The sequence below is a fragment of the Mesoplodon mirus genome (assembly GCF_964341445.2).
Source record: "Mesoplodon mirus genome assembly, chromosome: 1".
NCBI lineage: Eukaryota > Metazoa > Chordata > Mammalia > Artiodactyla > Ziphiidae > Mesoplodon > Mesoplodon mirus.
This window is the reverse complement of record NC_138976.1, coordinates 126,482,854-126,503,087: the sequence shown is the minus strand read 5'-3', so window position 1 is coordinate 126,503,087 and position 20,234 is coordinate 126,482,854.

Genomic DNA, 20,234 nt, shown 5'->3' with positions numbered 1-20,234 from the left:
GAGTTAAACTCACTAGCAACCTCCATGTTAAGGCATGGCTCACCTAGATGTTGGAAAACAGACATTCTAGGTAGTAGGAAACTTTTACTGGCCCCTGGCACCTCTAAACTCCTCATAGGTACATCTGTGGTTTGGGATTTTGTCAACACTTTGGTTTCCAAGATAACACTAGACTGTGGTTGAAGAGCAGGAGACTCCTTGGCCTCCACAGCCTCCCTGGCCTCTTCACCTCTCAAAGATTGGGATCCTAAGTTCACCTCCATCACTGTTACCCTATGGCAGGGGTCTCCTGAGGCCTGACCACCACTCTCCTCTCTTGGCTCGTTCCTGACCATTGCTGAACTTGGACCTGGCTCTAGGCTGTCCCTCTTGACCCATTCCACAGTCTCACTCTTCCAGGTTCTGCCCACAAGGCTGAGTGTGAGGGACTGAGAAGGTGGCCAGCCCTGCTGTGCAGTCAGAGAAGCCTTTGAGGGCCCATGGTAGTCACCAGGCGGAATCGCTCCCAGGACACTCTGGATTCCCTTACACACAGTGGAGGGGACAAGGAGAGGCCTCTTCAGGGCAGGAACGGACTCTTCTGTTCTCACCTTCTCTCCTGAATGAGCCTGAGGAGGTTTCTCCGGGAACTCAGCAAACGTGACTGTTGAGTGGGACCCAGATACACAGGTGGCTGAAGGGGACGAGGCTAACCGCAGGGTGGTGGAGGGTTGGAACTTTGTCGACTTCAAGAGATTGATGGGCTTGAGGACCTTGAGGGGTAGGGTCCACCCGTGCTTTACCCAAAACCTTGTAATATGTGCTTCCAGCACCTCTCGAGTGTCTTGAACAAGGAAGGAAACCCTACAGGAGGTGTTCCTGCAGGGTTCCCAACCCTTCAAGCAGTATCCTCCACAGGCTCCAGCAGGCACTGCTTTGCACATCTCACCAGGAGGGTCTTGCCATGAGAGCTGATGAAAGTTGCCCTTGCCAGGAAGCCTCCCCAGGCAGCTCCACAGAGGTGAAGCCAGGTTGTGAGTCCCCTCCAGTTCTTCCAGGCAATCTCTGCAAGCTTTCAAAGATCGACTTTTCTTCCTACTCCTGCTCCTCCCCTTCAGCTCTACTTGATGCTTCCTGATGTTTCTAGGTTTCCTAGGTGGTGCTAAGAATGGATTACTCTGGAAGCAGGGGAGTAACACGAGGAAGAGCCCCAGTCCACACAGGAAGCCAAGGATGATATCAGTCACCCAGGAAGTTGGGCTGGATCTCAGCCAGATAGCAACAGTGTTTTTCAAAGAAAAGAGATTATCCGTCTTCTGAACTGCATTGCCGCCCTCAGGCAACAGAGCCCTGGGAGTTCACTTGATGGCAGAACCCCAGGCCTGCATCACAGAGCTGTGGCCTTGTCACAAAGGGCTCCTGAGTGTGGGGGAGGGGCACTAAGAGCAATAGGCTGAATCACTGCCCCTCCTTCCCATCCAGACCTTTATCCAGCTTTATCCGGAGAGAGCTGCGGAGAGCCACACCGGCGGACAGGTGGCTGCGCCGGGGCTGGGCGCCGGTGGGGCCGGCCAGGTGCAGGTGGAGGGGCTCGCGGGCTGCACGGACGGCCCCCGGGCCCGCGCTGGAATCTGGGTCCGGGCCAGCCACCCCCGGAGCGTCGGGTGTGCCGCTGCTTTCCAGGGCCGCCTTCGGGCCGCATGGAGCGGCCCCTCTGGCGCTCTGTGGTGGTGGTGGTGGGGGCGCGGAGGAGGTGGGGCCTGCAGCAGTGCCCAGCGGGGGGCGGAGCTGGCGGCCACCGCCGCGGGCGACTAAAGGAGAAGGCGGAGACGCAGCGGGAAGCCAAAAGCCTACAGCACCCGGTATTCCCAGGCGGTCTCCCATCCAAGTACTAACCAGGCCCGACCCTGCTTAGCTTCCGAGATCAGACGAGATCGGGCGTGTTCAGGGTGGTATGGCCGTAGACGGGGGCGGGGACCGCGGGCTGCCTCTTGAGGCCCAGCTTCGCTTGTCCTTGCGCCTTACCGCCATCCCCGCGGCCAGCCCGCCCCGGCAGCGCCCCGCCGCCCGCCCAGGCAGGGCAACGGAGGCCTCGGGTACTGCGGCGTGGCGGAGGGGCCGTTTTAAATTTCTGGTACAGAAAAACAGAAAAAAACGGAGAGTACAATTAACCTCTTGAAATTGTCCTCTTGCATGGTTGCCCTCTTTAGAAGTTTTGGGTCCATTTTCGACCCCAGGATTGTTTTTCAGGGCAGGTGCCATTTACAGGTAGCAATGAGTGTGGATATTTAGCGACCATGATCACTGGGTTTAAAGCTGCTGTTGTGGCAAACGGCCACAATGCGGCAGCATTTCTCCATTCCCAAATCTGGTTACTAGGGCAGCAGAGTCTTTCGGGGACCCATGCAATAAAGAAGAAGGCATCACTGAAGTCTAATACAGAATACCGTGTCCTGGTGGATGGTAGAATGACCAGCAGGGTGTAGGAATTAGGAACTACCGGATGTATATCCTCGGTGGCTTCACTGACTGTCCCGACATCATTTAGCAGGTCCCCAGCAGCCCACTGGGTCCTCGTGGTCAGGGCAATCCCAGGATATGGAGCTCACCTGGGCAGGCCCCGCCCTCCCCAGCAGCCCATGGCGCTCTCGTTGTCAGGCCCCTCCCAGGATACGGAGCTGCCCTGGGCAGGTACCCCGGCAGGGCTGGGCACACAGGTACCGTGCACGTAGCCCTCATTGCAGAGCAGCCCAGATCACCTGTCACTCAGAGCTGACACAGAGCACCTCAGAGCAGGACTTGAGCTAACAAACAGCAGCTCCGACAGGTCTGTGACCCTGGGCATCACTCTGTGTGGCCTCCCTCTGCCTGGTCTTCCAGAGGCTTCCACCGCAGCCGGGGCACCAGGCCTCTGTCTCCACCCATCACCCCTCCTCTCCCTGACTCCTGGGTTCCTCTCATTAGGAGAGGGTCTTCTTGAAGTTGTCTCCCACTCATGGGCCAGATAAAAGGATTAGAAAACAAGCCGGAGCTGCAGCCCCTTGTGTATCCAGACTCTCAGGAGCCCACACCTGTTCCTTGGACCTGGCCGGTTCAGCGAGGTCCATTTTCTGCAATGTGAGTCCCTGAGGGGTGAGGATGGGCTGACCTGGGCAGCCTGACCCTGCCGGCCAGCCCTCCCCAGGTGTGCCTGGCTTGAGGTCCATTTAAACACGGCTCCAGGCAGCAAGAGCCCCTGCAGCTGTGCCTGACGCCATATTCTCTGCCCCGTCAGCAGTCTCGGGGCTGTGCTGGTGGGAGGGAGTGAGGGGCCACGGCTCTGTGGGTGGCCCGGTGTGAGTGGGGCTCTGCTGGACTTTCTGCAGGAGTTGCCGGGCTGCCACCTGCTAAAGAAGAGGATGTGTCACCCATACCTTCCGTTGGAATATCTCCCCGGGCAGAGGTGAGGAAGGAAAAAAGCAGTGGGGGCCGGGACAGGAGGAGTATCTCAGGCAGGGAAATGGAAAGCTTCCAGAAGAGCGCCCGGGGCCAGGACCATCCTGGCTGGCCTGCAGGCACCAAGTCGGCCTGCGTGCTGTCGCTGCTGTGGCTCCACGGCCCTTCCTCTAGGCTTTCAAGTCCTTGGACATATTCAGGTGTTTTACCTGGGAAGGGTGGGAACAGTTCAGCAGCAGCTGGCCTGGGGCTCGGCTCACATTTACTCACAGACGCCTCGGCACGGTCCCCCAGCTTTGCAATGAGGACGCTCCTTGCGGGTGTGGGGGGGCTGCTGGCTGCATGGGAGATGATTCCCCACCTCTGACCAACTTCAGAATTGTTTGCCACTGGAGCCAGTGCCCTGATAGGGTTTTCCTGTGTATAACTGGGGGGTTCAGGTTTTTTTTTTCTTTTTTGGATCAAGTTAGATTTTATTCCTCTTCTATGTATTTATAGATATAAGCATGGAAATAATTCATTCCTATAAATACATCTGTGTGAAGGGAAGAACTTTTTTTCCGTTTTATTTTAAAATTTTATTTATTTTTTAAAATTTTGAAATTTAAGTTTATTTTTTATTCAGCAGGATTATTATTAGTTATCTATTTTATGCATATACATGTATACAGGACAATCCCAATCTCCCGACTCATCCCACCACCAACAACCCATGGCTTCTCCCCTCTTGGTGTCCATACGTTTGTTCTCTACCTCTGTGTCTCTATTTCTGCCCTGCAAACCGGGTCATCTGTACCATCTTTCTAGGTTCCACATATATGCATTAATATACAATATTTGTTTTTCTCCTTCTGACTTACTTCACTCTGTATGACAGTCTCTAGATCCGTCGACGTCTCCACAGATGACCCAGTTTCGTTCCTTTTTATGGCTGAGTAATATTCCGTTTTATAGATGGACCACATCATTATCCGTTCGTCTGTCTGTGGGCATTTAGGTTGCTTCCATTACCTGGCTATTGTAAATAGTGCTGCAATGAACATTGTGGTGAATGTGTCTTTTTGATTTATGGTTTTCTCTGGCTATATGCCCAGAAGTGGGATTGCTGGATCCTATGGTAATTCTATGTTTAGTTTCTTAAGGAACCTCCATGCTGTTCTCCATAATGACTGTATCAATTTACATTCCCACCAATAGTGGAAGAGGGTTCCTTTGGTCCACACCCTCCCCAGCATTTGTTGTTTGTACATTTTCTGATGATGCCCATTCTAACAGGTGTGAGGTGATACCTCACTGTAGTTTTGATGTGCATTTCTCTAATGATGAGTGATGTTGAGCAGCTTTTCATGTGCGTCTTGGCCATCTCTGTGTCTTCTTTGAAGAAACGTCTATTTAGATCTTCTGACCATTTTTGTATTGGGTTGTTTGTTTTTTTTTAATGTTAAGCTGCATGAGCTGTTATATATATTGGAGATTAAACCTTTGTCCGTGGATTCGTTTGCAAATATTTTCTCCCATTCTGAGGGTTGCCTTTTTCCATTCCCGTTATTTTTTTAACAAAGAAAGAAAGAAAGAAAAAGAAGCAGAACCCTAATGTGCAGAACAAATTTGCAGAACAAAATATGCCTCTTGAAAGTGTCGTTTTGAAATATGGACGTCTTTTGAATTTTTTGGTCGATATATGACCCCAGGATTTGTTTTCAGGGCAGGTGTCATTTACAGGCCTGCAATGATTTTGAATATCAACTGACCATTAGCGCTGGGATTAAAGGTGCTGTTGTGTGAAACGGCCACAAGGGGGCAGCAGTTCTCCCTTACCAAATCTGCTTACTAGGGCAGCAGAGCCTCAATGGAAGTCGTGTTCTAGGTTGTAATTTAGAATGGAATGTGCCAGGAGAAGGCCCCTTAAGTTTGTCTCACTACTTCTTGTTCGTTTTTTTAATTTAATTTTTTTTATTTTTTTTATCACAGCGTGTTTGATTACAATGTTTGGCTTGTTGCAGGTGTGCAAGATGTGGTTCTTTTACACATATACATATGTCTGTTCTTGCTGGGATCCTTTTCCCATGTACGTTATGACAGAATGTTGAGTAGTCTTCTCTTGGTATTCTGTAGGTCTTTGGTGATTATATATTTCACCTGTGTTTGTATATGTCTGTTCACCCCAATCTCGTAATGTATCCAATCCTCACACCTTTCCGTTGGTGAACCATAAGTTTGTTTAATGAATCTGGGATTGCCCTTCTCTGTGGAAATATCTTCACTGGTATCAATTTTTAGGTAACACCTATAAGTGATATCATACGATACGTGTCTTTCTCTTTCTGACTTACTACAAGTCACGTGATCACCTCTAGACTCATCTACGGTGCTGCAAATGGCATGGTGTCCTTTTCTTCCTTGGCTAATATTCTGTCTGTACATGTACCAGTTCTTCTTTGTCCCCTCATCTGTTGATGGACTTTTTGGTTGCTTCCACGTCATGGCTATTGTAATGCTGCGGCAATGCACATTTGCCTGCCTGTGTCTTTCCAATTCTGTCTTCTTAGGTTATAGGCCCAGGAGTGGGCCTGCTGGATCATATGGTAGCGGAATGTTTACCTTGTAGAGGCACCTCCACTCTGTTCTCATTAGTGGCTCTTTCCAGGTTATGTCCCGCTTAAAGTTGAGGGTATGCACTTCTCCACAACACCTTCAGCATTTTTTGTTTGTAGTTTTTTTGCTGATGTGTGTTCTGACTAGTGTGAGCCGATACCACTTTGTGGCTGGATTTGCATGCGTCTCATAATCCCTTGAAATTGAGCTTTCTGGCGTGTCCTTCTTTTCTTCAACTGTGAGTACAGCTTACCTCTTCCAATTGTCTTCGTGAAGTGTGTGTGACATTTAGAAATATTTTGGCCATTACCTCCCTCGAGACGTTTTGAGGGCAGGTTTCATTCACAGCCCACCAGTACTGCTGCATATGAAGTGACCCTTAGCACAGGTCTTAAAGCTGCTGTTGCAGGTAACGGCCAGAGGGCGGCAGCATTTCTGCTTTTCCCAACCTGGGAACTAGGGAAACAGACCATCCGGGCAGTGGTGTTCCTCGGTTATATATTAGAGTGGAATGTGCCCCCAAAAGCTGATGTCTCCTTACTTATGTTTGTTTTATAAATTGTCTTTATATATATATTTTATTGGAGTCATATTCCATTGTGTACATGGACCACTTCTTCTTTGTGCATTCCTCTGATGATGGACATTTTCGTAGCTTCCAAGTGTTGGCTATGGTAAATATTGCTGGAGTGGAGGATTGCCAGCCTGTGTTGCTTTTATGTTTTTTTTTTTTTTTTTTTGCGGTACGTGGGCCTCTCACTGCGGTGGACCCTCCCATTGCAGAGCACAAGCTCCAGACGCGCAGGCCCAGCAGCCCTAGCTCACGGGACAAGCCGCTCCGCGGCACGTGGGATCTTCCCGACCCGGAGCATGAACGCGTGTCCCCTGCATTGGCAGGCGGGCTCTCAACCACTGCACCACCAATGAAGCCCAGCCTGTGTTTTTTTGATTCTCATCCCCTCAGAGGATAGGCCCAGCAGTGGGTATGCTTGATTGAATGGTAGCTCAGTATTTACCTTTACAAGGCACCTCATTTTTCTTTTCATTACTGGCTCTTACAATGTCCCACTTTGGACCAAGTGTAGGCATTTCTCTAAAACCCCTTCAGCATTTACTTTGTGCAGAATTCTTGCTGATGGCCATTCTGACTGGTGTGAGCGGATAGGTTTTTGTAATTTGGATTTGCATATCTTTAATTATTCCTAATGTTCAGCATTTTTCCATGCCGTTTTAAATTTCTTTTTTTGGCCATTACACTATGCTTTTATTAGAAAAAAATATATATATATGTATTGGGGAACATTAAATATCTTGGATGTGCTAATGAGAAAATCATTTTCTCTACATGGACAGAATTTTTACTTGGAGACATGTTTTTCTACTAAAGGGAAGACTAAAGAAGGATTTTACTGTCGACCAGGCAAGACACCTCCCCAAAGATGACAATGCCTTGGACAGTGTTTATGGCGGGCTGGGGCACGTGGAATCCTTGGCCCATACTGGCAGGTACTAACTGGAAACACACTCTTCCTGGGGGACAAGGATGGGAGGCACCTTAGGCCCAGCTGCTCATCGTCGAACCTTACACTTTTCAAACTATGTTGGTGTCTGACTTCCCTTTCCCTGACAGAACAACTCTGGCCCTTGGAGGTGGCTTTATGACTGCAGGCTGTAGAACCCATCATTCTCCCTCGCTCTGGGTAGGAGGTAAGCCTATGGTAGCAGAAACCCCCACATACTGGGACTTGGAATTCCACTCTGTGCTCATTTAACTCTGTGGCATGAAGTCCATGGTGAATTGCTCTTTTTTCTTCTACGATCTGTCCAACAGCTGTCATGAGTGCCTGACCCTCAGCAGTCTCACTCTTCTAGATTGATCTGCTTTTGACTGATCCGTGACTCCGGGCAGTGGCTGATATGGGCTTTTTTTTTTTTTTTCTTTGCAGAGCATCTCGACCATTGACTTTTTTATTGGGGAAAATCCACTTTAAAAACAGCCTCATCCTTTTTCTGAAGAGGCTTTCTGGAGGGCTCTATTTCTTCTCTGGCATGAGCTGGAGACATCTGCTCCCAATAGAGTCTGTTATTCCCCTGACCTGGGCAGGGCGGCTCATACTTCCAGCTTGAGGGGTCCCTCATTCTTTAAACCTCTCTTCGTGCTCTCCTGGTTTATGCCTCCTACGGTCCTCTCTTTTGTAAGTAGGGGCAATCATCTTGCTCTGGCTCTTCCATGAGTCTTGGAGTTTTGAAGTTTGGGGCTCCTGCTGCCCTAGGTTGCTCCTTTGGCCTTCCGTAAGGCCACTTGTCTCCTGGGAAGCTAACGTGTCTCTGGTGGGGACTCTCTGGGGATGGCACTGAGGCACCTGAGAAGCCAAGTTGTCTGCAGCAAGGAACCTGTGTTTGGGAAAGTCCTGAAGCTGGTTGCCTGACTGTACCTTTACTTTGGAGTTAAACTCACTAGCAACCTCCATGTTAAGGCATGGCTCACCTAGATGTTGGAAAACAGACATTCTAGGTAGTAGGAAACTTTTACTGGCCCCTGGCACCTCTAAACTCCTCATAGGTACATCTGTGGTTTGGGATTTTGTCAACACTTTGGTTTCCAAGATAACACTAGACTGTGGTTGAAGAGCAGGAGACTCCTTGGCCTCCACAGCCTCCCTGGCCTCTTCACCTCTCACAGATTGGGATCCTAAGTTCACCTCCATCACTGTTACCCTATGGCAGGGGTCTCCTGAGGCCTGACCACCACTCTCCTCTCTTGGCTCGTTCCTGACCATTGCTGAACTTGGACCTGGCTCTAGGCTGTCCCTCTTGACCCATTCCACAGTCTCACTCTTCCAAGTTCTGCCCACAAGGCTGAGTGTGAGGGACTGAGAAGGTGGCCTGCCCTGCTGTGCAGTCAGAGAAGCCTTTGAGGGCCCATGGTAGTCACCAGGTGGAATCGCTCCCAGGGCACTCTGGATTTCCTTACACACAGTGGAGGGGACAAGGAGAGGCCTCTTCAGGGCAGGAACGGACTCTTCTGTTCTCACCTTCTCTCCTGAATGAGCCTGAGGAGGTTTCTCCGGGAACTCAGCAAACGTGACTGTTGAGTGGGACCCAGATACACAGGTGGCTGAAGGGGACGAGGCTAACCGCAGGGTGGTGGAGGGTTGGAACTTTGTCGACTTCAAGAGATTGATGGGCTTGAGGACCTTGAGGGGTAGGGTCCACCCGTGCTTTACCCAAAACCTTGTAATATGTGCTTCCAGCACCTCTCGAGTGTCTTGAACAAGGAAGGAAACCCTACAGGAGGTGTTCCTGCAGGGTTCCCAACCCTTCAAGCAGTATCCTCCACAGGCTCCAGCAGGCACTGCTTTGCACATCTCACCAGGAGGGTCTTGCCATGAGAGCTGATGAAAGTTGCCCTTGCCAGGAAGCCTCCCCAGGCAGCTCCGCAGAGGTGAAGCCAGGTTGTGAGTCCCCTCCAGTTCTTCCAGGCAATCTCTGCAAGCTTTCAAAGATCGACTTTTCTTCCTACTCCTGCTCCTCCCCTTCAGCTCTACTTGATGCTTCCTGATGTTTCTAGGTTTCCTAGGTGGTGCTAAGAATGGATTACTCTGGAAGCAGGGGAGTAACACGAGGAAGAGCCCCAGTCCACACAGGAAGCCAAGGATGATATCAATCACCCAGGAAGTTGGGCTGGATCTCAGCCAGATAGCAACAGTGTTTTTCAAAGAAAAGCGATTCTCCATCTTCTGAACTGCATTGCCGCCCTCAGGCAACAGAGCCCTGGGAGTTCACTTGATGGCAGAACCCCAGGCCTGCATCACAGAGCTGTGGCCTTGTCACAAAGGGCTCCTGAGTGTGGGGGAGGGGCACTAAGAGCAATAGGCTGAATCACTGCCCCTCCTTCCCATCCAGACCTTTATCCAGCTTTATCCGGAGAGAGCTGCAGAGAGCCACACCGGCGGACATGTGGCGGCGCCGGGGTTGGGCGCCGGTGGGGCCGGCCAGGTGCAGGTGGAGGGGCTCGCGGGCCGCACGGACGGCACCCGGGCCCGCGGCGGAGTCTGGGTCCGGGCCAGCCACCCCCGGAGCGTCGGGTGTGCCACTGCCTTCCAGGGCCGCCTTCGGGCCGCATGGAGCGGCCCCTCTGGCGCTCTGTGGTGGTGGTGGGGGGTGGCGGAGGAGGTGGGGCCTGCAGCGGTGCCCGGCGGGGGGCGGAGCTGACGGCCACCGCCACGGGTGACTAAAGGAGAAGGCGGAGCTGCAGCGGGAGGCCAAAAGCCTACAGCCTACAGCACCCGGTATTCCCAGGCGGTCTCCCATCCAAGTACTAACCAGGCCCGACCCTGCTTAGCTTCCGAGATCAGACGAGATCGGGCGCGTTCAGGGTGGTATGGCCGTAGACGGGGGCGGGGACCGCGGGCTGCCTCTTGAGGCCCAGCATCGCTTGTCCTTGCGCCTTACCGCCATCCCCGCGGCCAGCCCGCCCCGGCAGCGCCCCGCCGCCCGCCCAGGCAGGGCAACGGAGGCCTCGGGTACCGGGGCGTGGCGGAGGGGCCGTTTTAAACTTCTGGTACAGAAAAACAGAAAAAAACGGAGAGTACAATTAACCTCTTGAAATTGTCCTCTTGCATGGTTGCCCTCTTTAGAAGTTTTGGGTCCATTTTCGACCCCAGGATTGTTTTTCAGGGCAGGTGCCATTTACAGGCTGCAATGAGTGTGAATATTTAGTGACCATGAGCACTGGGTTTAAAGCTGCTGTTGTGGCAAACGGCCACAAGGCGGCAGCATTTCTCCATTCCCAAATCTGGTTACTAGGGCAGCAGAGCCTTTCGGGGACCAATGGAATACAGAAGAAGGCATCACTGAAGTCTAATACAGAATACCGTGTCCTGGTGGATGGTAGAATGACCAGCAGGGTGTAGGAATTAGGAACTACCGGATGTATATCCTCGGTGGCTTCACTGACTGTCCCGACATCGTTTACCAGGTCCCCAGCAGCCCACGGGGCTCTCGTGGTCAGGGCAATCCCAGGATATGGAGCTCACCTGGGCAGGCCCCCCCTCCCAAGCAGCCCATGGCGCTCTTGTGGTCAGGCCCCTCCCAGGATACGGAGCTGCCCTGGGCAGGTACCCCGGCAGGGATGGGCACACAGGTACCGTGCACGTAGCCCTCATTGCAGAGCAGCCCAGATCACCTGTCACTCAGAGCTGACACAGAGCACCTCAGAGCAGGACTTGAGCTAACAAACAGCAGCTCCGACAGGTCTGTGACCCTGGGCATCACTCTGTGCGGCCTCCCTCTGCCTGGTCTTCCAGAGGCTTCCACCGCAGCCGGGGCACCAGACCTCTGTCTCCACCCATCACCCCTCCTCTCCCTGACTCCTGGGTTCCTCTCATTAGGAGAGGGTCTTCTTGAAGTTGTCTCCCACTCATGGGCCAGATAAAAGGATTAGAAAACAAGCCGGAGCTGCAGCCCCTTGTGTATCCAGACTCTCAGGAGCCCACACCTGTTCCTTGGACCTGGCCGGTTCAGCGAGGTCCATTTTCTGCAATGTGAGTCCCTGAGGGGTGAGGATGGGCTGACCTGGGCAGCCTGACCCTGCCGGCCAGCCCTCCCCAGGTGTGCCTGGCTTGAGGTCCATTTAAACACGGCTCCAGGCAGCAAGAGCCCCTGCAGCTGTGCCTGACGCCATATTCTCTGCCCCGTCAGCAGTCTCGGGGCTGTGCTGGTGGGAGGGAGTGAGGGGCCACGGCTCTGTGGGTGGCCCGGTGTGAGTGGGGCTCTGCTGGACTTTCGGCAGGAGTTGCCGGGCTGCCACCTGCTAAAGAAGAGGATGTGTCACCCATACCTTCCGTTGGAATATCTCCCCGGGCAGAGGTGAGGAAGGAAAAAAGCAGTGGGGGCCGGGACAGGAGGAGTATCTCAGGCAGGGAAATGGAAAGCTTCCAGAAGAGCGCCCGGGGCCAGGACCATCCTGGCTGGCCTGCAGGCACCAAGTCGGCCTGCGTGCTGTCGCTGCTGTGGCTCCACGGCCCTTCCTCTAGGCTTTCAAGTCCTTGGACATATTCAGGTGTTTTACCTGGGAAGGGTGGGAACAGTTCAGCAGCAGCTGGCCTGGGGCTCGGCTCACATTTACTCACAGACGCCTCGGCACGGTCCCCCAGCTTTGCAATGAGGACGCTCCTTGCGGGTGTGGGGGGGCTGCTGGCTGCATGGGAGATGATTCCCCACCTCTGACCAACTTCAGAATTGTTTGCCACTGGAGCCAGTGCCCTGATAGGGTTTTCCTGTGTATAACTGGGGGGTTCAGGTTTTTTTTTTCTTTTTTGGATCAAGTTAGATTTTATTCCTCTTCTATGTATTTATAGATATAAGCATGGAAATAATTCATTCCTATAAATACATCTGTGTGAAGGGAAGAACTTTTTTTCCGTTTTATTTTAAAATTTTATTTATTTTTTAAAATTTTGAAATTTAAGTTTATTTTTTATTCAGCAGGATTATTATTAGTTATCTATTTTATGCATATACATGTATACAGGACAATCCCAATCTCCCGACTCATCCCACCACCAACAACCCATGGCTTCTCCCCTCTTGGTGTCCATACGTTTGTTCTCTACCTCTGTGTCTCTATTTCTGCCCTGCAAACCGGGTCATCTGTACCATCTTTCTAGGTTCCACATATATGCATTAATATACAATATTTGTTTTTCTCCTTCTGACTTACTTCACTCTGTATGACAGTCTCTAGATCCGTCGACGTCTCCACAGATGACCCAGTTTCGTTCCTTTTTATGGCTGAGTAATATTCCGTTTTATAGATGGACCACATCATTATCCGTTCGTCTGTCTGTGGGCATTTAGGTTGCTTCCATTACCTGGCTATTGTAAATAGTGCTGCAATGAACATTGTGGTGAATGTGTCTTTTTGATTTATGGTTTTCTCTGGCTATATGCCCAGAAGTGGGATTGCTGGATCCTATGGTAATTCTATGTTTAGTTTCTTAAGGAACCTCCATGCTGTTCTCCATAATGACTGTATCAATTTACATTCCCACCAATAGTGGAAGAGGGTTCCTTTGGTCCACACCCTCCCCAGCATTTGTTGTTTGTACATTTTCTGATGATGCCCATTCTAACAGGTGTGAGGTGATACCTCACTGTAGTTTTGATGTGCATTTCTCTAATGATGAGTGATGTTGAGCAGCTTTTCATGTGCGTCTTGGCCATCTCTGTGTCTTCTTTGAAGAAACGTCTATTTAGATCTTCTGACCATTTTTGTATTGGGTTGTTTGTTTTTTTTTAATGTTAAGCTGCATGAGCTGTTATATATATTGGAGATTAAACCTTTGTCCGTGGATTCGTTTGCAAATATTTTCTCCCATTCTGAGGGTTGCCTTTTTCCATTCCCGTTATTTTTTTAACAAAGAAAGAAAGAAAGAAAAAGAAGCAGAACCCTAATGTGCAGAACAAATTTGCAGAACAAAATATGCCTCTTGAAAGTGTCGTTTTGAAATATGGACGTCTTTTGAATTTTTTGGTCGATATATGACCCCAGGATTTGTTTTCAGGGCAGGTGTCATTTACAGGCCTGCAATGATTTTGAATATCAACTGACCATTAGCGCTGGGATTAAAGGTGCTGTTGTGTGAAACGGCCACAAGGGGGCAGCAGTTCTCCCTTACCAAATCTGCTTACTAGGGCAGCAGAGCCTCAATGGAAGTCGTGTTCTAGGTTGTAATTTAGAATGGAATGTGCCAGGAGAAGGCCCCTTAAGTTTGTCTCACTACTTCTTGTTCGTTTTTTTAATTTAATTTTTTTTATTTTTTTTATCACAGCGTGTTTGATTACAATGTTTGGCTTGTTGCAGGTGTGCAAGATGTGGTTCTTTTACACATATACATATGTCTGTTCTTGCTGGGATCCTTTTCCCATGTACGTTATGACAGAATGTTGAGTAGTCTTCTCTTGGTATTCTGTAGGTCTTTGGTGATTATATATTTCACCTGTGTTTGTATATGTCTGTTCACCCCAATCTCGTAATGTATCCAATCCTCACACCTTTCCGTTGGTGAACCATAAGTTTGTTTAATGAATCTGGGATTGCCCTTCTCTGTGGAAATATCTTCACTGGTATCAATTTTTAGGTAACACCTATAAGTGATATCATACGATACGTGTCTTTCTCTTTCTGACTTACTACAAGTCACGTGATCACCTCTAGACTCATCTACGGTGCTGCAAATGGCATGGTGTCCTTTTCTTCCTTGGCTAATATTCTGTCTGTACATGTACCAGTTCTTCTTTGTCCCCTCATCTGTTGATGGACTTTTTGGTTGCTTCCACGTCATGGCTATTGTAATGCTGCGGCAATGCACATTTGCCTGCCTGTGTCTTTCCAATTCTGTCTTCTTAGGTTATAGGCCCAGGAGTGGGCCTGCTGGATCATATGGTAGCGGAATGTTTACCTTGTAGAGGCACCTCCACTCTGTTCTCATTAGTGGCTCTTTCCAGGTTATGTCCCGCTTAAAGTTGAGGGTATGCACTTCTCCACAACACCTTCAGCATTTTTTGTTTGTAGTTTTTTTGCTGATGTGTGTTCTGACTAGTGTGAGCCGATACCACTTTGTGGCTGGATTTGCATGCGTCTCATAATCCCTTGAAATTGAGCTTTCTGGCGTGTCCTTCTTTTCTTCAACTGTGAGTACAGCTTACCTCTTCCAATTGTCTTCGTGAAGTGTGTGTGACATTTAGAAATATTTTGGCCATTACCTCCCTCGAGACGTTTTGAGGGCAGGTTTCATTCACAGCCCACCAGTACTGCTGCATATGAAGTGACCCTTAGCACAGGTCTTAAAGCTGCTGTTGCAGGTAACGGCCAGAGGGCGGCAGCATTTCTGCTTTTCCCAACCTGGGAACTAGGGAAACAGACCATCCGGGCAGTGGTGTTCCTCGGTTATATATTAGAGTGGAATGTGCCCCCAAAAGCTGATGTCTCCTTACTTATGTTTGTTTTATAAATTGTCTTTATATATATATATTATTGGAGTCATATTCCATTGTGTACATGGACCACTTCTTCTTTGTGCATTCCTCTGATGATGGACATTTTCGTAGCTTCCAAGTGTTGGCTATGGTAAATATTGCTGGAGTGGAGGATTGCCAGCCTGTGTTGCTTTTATGTTTTTTTTTTTTTTTTTGCGGTACGTGGGCCTCTCACTGCGGTGGACCCTCCCATTGCAGAGCACAAGCTCCAGACGCGCAGGCCCAGCAGCCCTAGCTCACGGGACAAGCCGCTCCGCGGCACGTGGGATCTTCCCGACCCGGAGCATGAACGCGTGTCCCCTGCATTGGCAGGCGGGCTCTCAACCACTGCACCACCAATGAAGCCCAGCCTGTGTTTTTTTGATTCTCATCCCCTCAGAGGATAGGCCCAGCAGTGGGTATGCTTGATTGAATGGTAGCTCAGTATTTACCTTTACAAGGCACCTCATTTTTCTTTTCATTACTGGCTCTTACAATGTCCCACTTTGGACCAAGTGTAGGCATTTCTCTAAAACCCCTTCAGCATTTACTTTGTGCAGAATTCTTGCTGATGGCCATTCTGACTGGTGTGAGCGGATAGGTTTTTGTAATTTGGATTTGCATATCTTTAATTATTCCTAATGTTCAGCATTTTTCCATGCCGTTTTAAATTTCTTTTTTTGGCCATTACACTATGCTTTTATTAGAAAAAAATATATATATATGTATTGGGGAACATTAAATATCTTGGATGTGCTAATGAGAAAATCATTTTCTCTACATGGACAGAATTTTTACTTGGAGACATGTTTTTCTACTAAAGGGAAGACTAAAGAAGGATTTTACTGTCGACCAGGCAAGACACATCCCCAAAGATGACAATGCCTTGGACAGTGTTTATGGCGGGCTGGGGCACGTGGAATCCTTGGCCCATACTGGCAGGTACTAACTGGAAACACACTCTTCCTGGGGGACAAGGATGGGAGGCACCTTAGGCCCAGCTGCTCATCGTCGAACCTTACACTTTTCAAACTATGTTGGTGTCTGACTTCCCTTTCCCTGACAGAACAACTCTGGCCCTTGGAGGTGGCTTTATGACTGCAGGCTGTAGAACCCATCATTCTCCCTCGCTCTGGGTAGGAGGTAAGCCTATGGTAGCAGAAACCCCCACATACTGGGACTTGGAATTCCACTCTGTGCTCATTTAACTCTGTGGCATGAAGTCCATGGTGAATTGCTCTTTTTTCTTCTACGATCTGTCCAACAGCTGTCATGAGTGCCTGACCCTCAGCAGTCTCACTCTTCTAGATTGATCTGCTTTTGACTGATCCGTGACTCCGGGCAGTGGCTGATATGGGCTTTTTTTTTTTTTTCTTTGCAGAGCATCTCGACCATTGACTTTTTTATTGGGGAAAATCCACTTTAAAAACAGCCTCATCCTTTTTCTGAAGAGGCTTTCTGGAGGGCTCTATTTCTTCTCTGGCATGAGCTGGAGACATCTGCTCCCAATAGAGTCTGTTATTCCCCTGACCTGGGCAGGGCGGCTCATACTTCCAGCTTGAGGGGTCCCTCATTCTTTAAACCTCTCTTCGTGCTCTCCTGGTTTATGCCTCCTACGGTCCTCTCTTTTGTAAGTAGGGGCAATCATCTTGCTCTGGCTCTTCCATGAGTCTTGGAGTTTTGAAGTTTGGGGCTCCTGCTGCCCTAGGTTGCTCCTTTGGCCTTCCGTAAGGCCACTTGTCTCCTGGGAAGCTAACGTGTCTCTGGTGGGGACTCTCTGGGGATGGCACTGAGGCACCTGAGAAGCCAAGTTGTCTGCAGCAAGGAACCTGTGTTTGGGAAAGTCCTGAAGCTGGTTGCCTGACTGTACCTTTACTTTGGAGTTAAACTCACTAGCAACCTCCATGTTAAGGCATGGCTCACCTAGATGTTGGAAAACAGACATTCTAGGTAGTAGGAAACTTTTACTGGCCCCTGGCACCTCTAAACTCCTCATAGGTACATCTGTGGTTTGGGATTTTGTCAACACTTTGGTTTCCAAGATAACACTAGACTGTGGTTGAAGAGCAGGAGACTCCTTGGCCTCCACAGCCTCCCTGGCCTCTTCACCTCTCACAGATTGGGATCCTAAGTTCACCTCCATCACTGTTACCCTATGGCAGGGGTCTCCTGAGGCCTGACCACCACTCTCCTCTCTTGGCTCGTTCCTGACCATTGCTGAACTTGGACCTGGCTCTAGGCTGTCCCTCTTGACCCATTCCACAGTCTCACTCTTCCAAGTTCTGCCCACAAGGCTGAGTGTGAGGGACTGAGAAGGTGGCCTGCCCTGCTGTGCAGTCAGAGAAGCCTTTGAGGGCCCATGGTAGTCACCAGGTGGAATCGCTCCCAGGGCACTCTGGATTTCCTTACACACAGTGGAGGGGACAAGGAGAGGCCTCTTCAGGGCAGGAACGGACTCTTCTGTTCTCACCTTCTCTCCTGAATGAGCCTGAGGAGGTTTCTCCGGGAACTCAGCAAACGTGACTGTTGAGTGGGACCCAGATACACAGGTGGCTGAAGGGGACGAGGCTAACCGCAGGGTGGTGGAGGGTTGGAACTTTGTCGACTTCAAGAGATTGATGGGCTTGAGGACCTTGAGGGGTAGGGTCCACCCGTGCTTTACCCAAAACCTTGTAATATGTGCTTCCAGCACCTCTCGAGTGTCTTGAACAAGGAAGGAAACCCTACAGGAGGTGTTCCTGCAGGGTTCCCAACCCTTCAAGCAGTATCCTCCACAGGCTCCAGCAGGCACTGCTTTGCACATCTCACCAGGAGGGTCTTGCCATGAGAGCTGATGAAAGTTGCCCTTGCCAGGAAGCCTCCCCAGGCAGCTCCGCAGAGGTGAAGCCAGGTTGTGAGTCCCCTCCAGTTCTTCCAGGCAATCTCTGCAAGCTTTCAAAGATCGACTTTTCTTCCTACTCCTGCTCCTCCCCTTCAGCTCTACTTGATGCTTCCTGATGTTTCTAGGTTTCCTAGGTGGTGCTAAGAATGGATTACTCTGGAAGCAGGGGAGTAACACGAGGAAGAGCCCCAGTCCACACAGGAAGCCAAGGATGATATCAATCACCCAGGAAGTTGGGCTGGATCTCAGCCAGATAGCAACAGTGTTTTTCAAAGAAAAGCGATTCTCCATCTTCTGAACTGCATTGCCGCCCTCAGGCAACAGAGCCCTGGGAGTTCACTTGATGGCAGAACCCCAGGCCTGCATCACAGAGCTGTGGCCTTGTCACAAAGGGCTCCTGAGTGTGGGGGAGGGGCACTAAGAGCAATAGGCTGAATCACTGCCCCTCCTTCCCATCCAGACCTTTATCCAGCTTTATCCGGAGAGAGCTGCAGAGAGCCACACCGGCGGACATGTGGCGGCGCCGGGGTTGGGCGCCGGTGGGGCCGGCCAGGTGCAGGTGGAGGGGCTCGCGGGCCGCACGGACGGCACCCGGGCCCGCGGCGGAGTCTGGGTCCGGGCCAGCCACCCCCGGAGCGTCGGGTGTGCCACTGCCTTCCAGGGCCGCCTTCGGGCCGCATGGAGCGGCCCCTCTGGCGCTCTGTGGTGGTGGTGGGGGGTGGCGGAGGAGGTGGGGCCTGCAGCGGTGCCCGGCGGGGGGCGGAGCTGACGGCCACCGCCACGGGTGACTAAAGGAGAAGGCGGAGCTGCAGCGGGAGGCCAAAAGCCTACAGCCTACAGCACCCGGTATTCCCAGGCGGTCTCCCATCCAAGTACTAACCAGGCCCGACCCTGCTTAGCTTCCGAGATCAGACGAGATCGGGCGCGTTCAGGGTGGTATGGCCGTAGACGGGGGCGGGGACCGCGGGCTGCCTCTTGAGGCCCAGCATCGCTTGTCCTTGCGCCTTACCGCCATCCCCGCGGCCAGCCCGCCCCGGCAGCGCCCCGCCGCCCGCCCAGGCAGGGCAACGGAGGCCTCGGGTACCGGGGCGTGGCGGAGGGGCCGTTTTAAACTTCTGGTACAGAAAAACAGAAAAAAACGGAGAGTACAATTAACCTCTTGAAATTGTCCTCTTGCATGGTTGCCCTCTTTAGAAGTTTTGGGTCCATTTTCGACCCCAGGATTGTTTTTCAGGGCAGGTGCCATTTACAGGCTGCAATGAGTGTGAATATTTAGTGACCATGAGCACTGGGTTTAAAGCTGCTGTTGTGGCAAACGGCCACAAGGCGGCAGCATTTCTCCATTCCCAAATCTGGTTACTAGGGCAGCAGAGCCTTTCGGGGACCAATGGAATACAGAAGAAGGCATCACTGAAGTCTAATACAGAATACCGTGTCCTGGTGGATGGTAGAATGACCAGCAGGGTGTAGGAATTAGGAACTACCGGATGTATATCCTCGGTGGCTTCACTGACTGTCCCGACATCGTTTACCAGGTCCCCAGCAGCCCACGGGGCTCTCGTGGTCAGGGCAATCCCAGGATATGGAGCTCACCTGGGCAGGCCCCCCCTCCCAAGCAGCCCATGGCGCTCTTGTGGTCAGGCCCCTCCCAGGATACGGAGCTGCCCTGGGCAGGTACCCCGGCAGGGATGGGCACACAGGTACCGTGCACGTAGCCCTCATTGCAGAGCAGCCCAGATCACCTGTCACTCAGAGCTGACACAGAGCACCTCAGAGCAGGACTTGAGCTAACAAACAGCAGCTCCGACAGGTCTGTGACCCTGGGCATCACTCTGTGCGGCCTCCCTCTGCCTGGTCTTCCAGAGGCTTCCACCGCAGCCGGGGCACCAGAACTCTGTCTCCACCCATCACCCCTCCTCTCCCTGACTCCTGGGTTCCTCTCATTAGGAGAGGGTCTTCTTGAAGTTCTCTCCCACTCATGGGCCAGATAAAAGGATTAGAAAACAAGCCGGAGCTGCAGCCCCTTGTCTATCCAGACTCTCAGGAGCCCACACCTGTTCCTTGGACCCGGCCGGTTCAGCAAGGTCCATTTTCTGCAATGTGAGTCCCTGAGGGGTGAGGATGGGCTGACCTGGGCAGCCTGACCCTGCCGGCCAGCCCTCCCCAGGTGTGCCTGGCTTGAGGTCCATATAAACACGGCTCCAGGCAGCAAGAGCCCCTGCAGCTGTGCCTGACGCCATATTCTCTGCCCCGTCAGCAGTCTCGGGGCTGTGCTGGTGGGAGGGAGTGAGGGGCCACGGCTCTGTGGGTGGCCCGGTGTGAG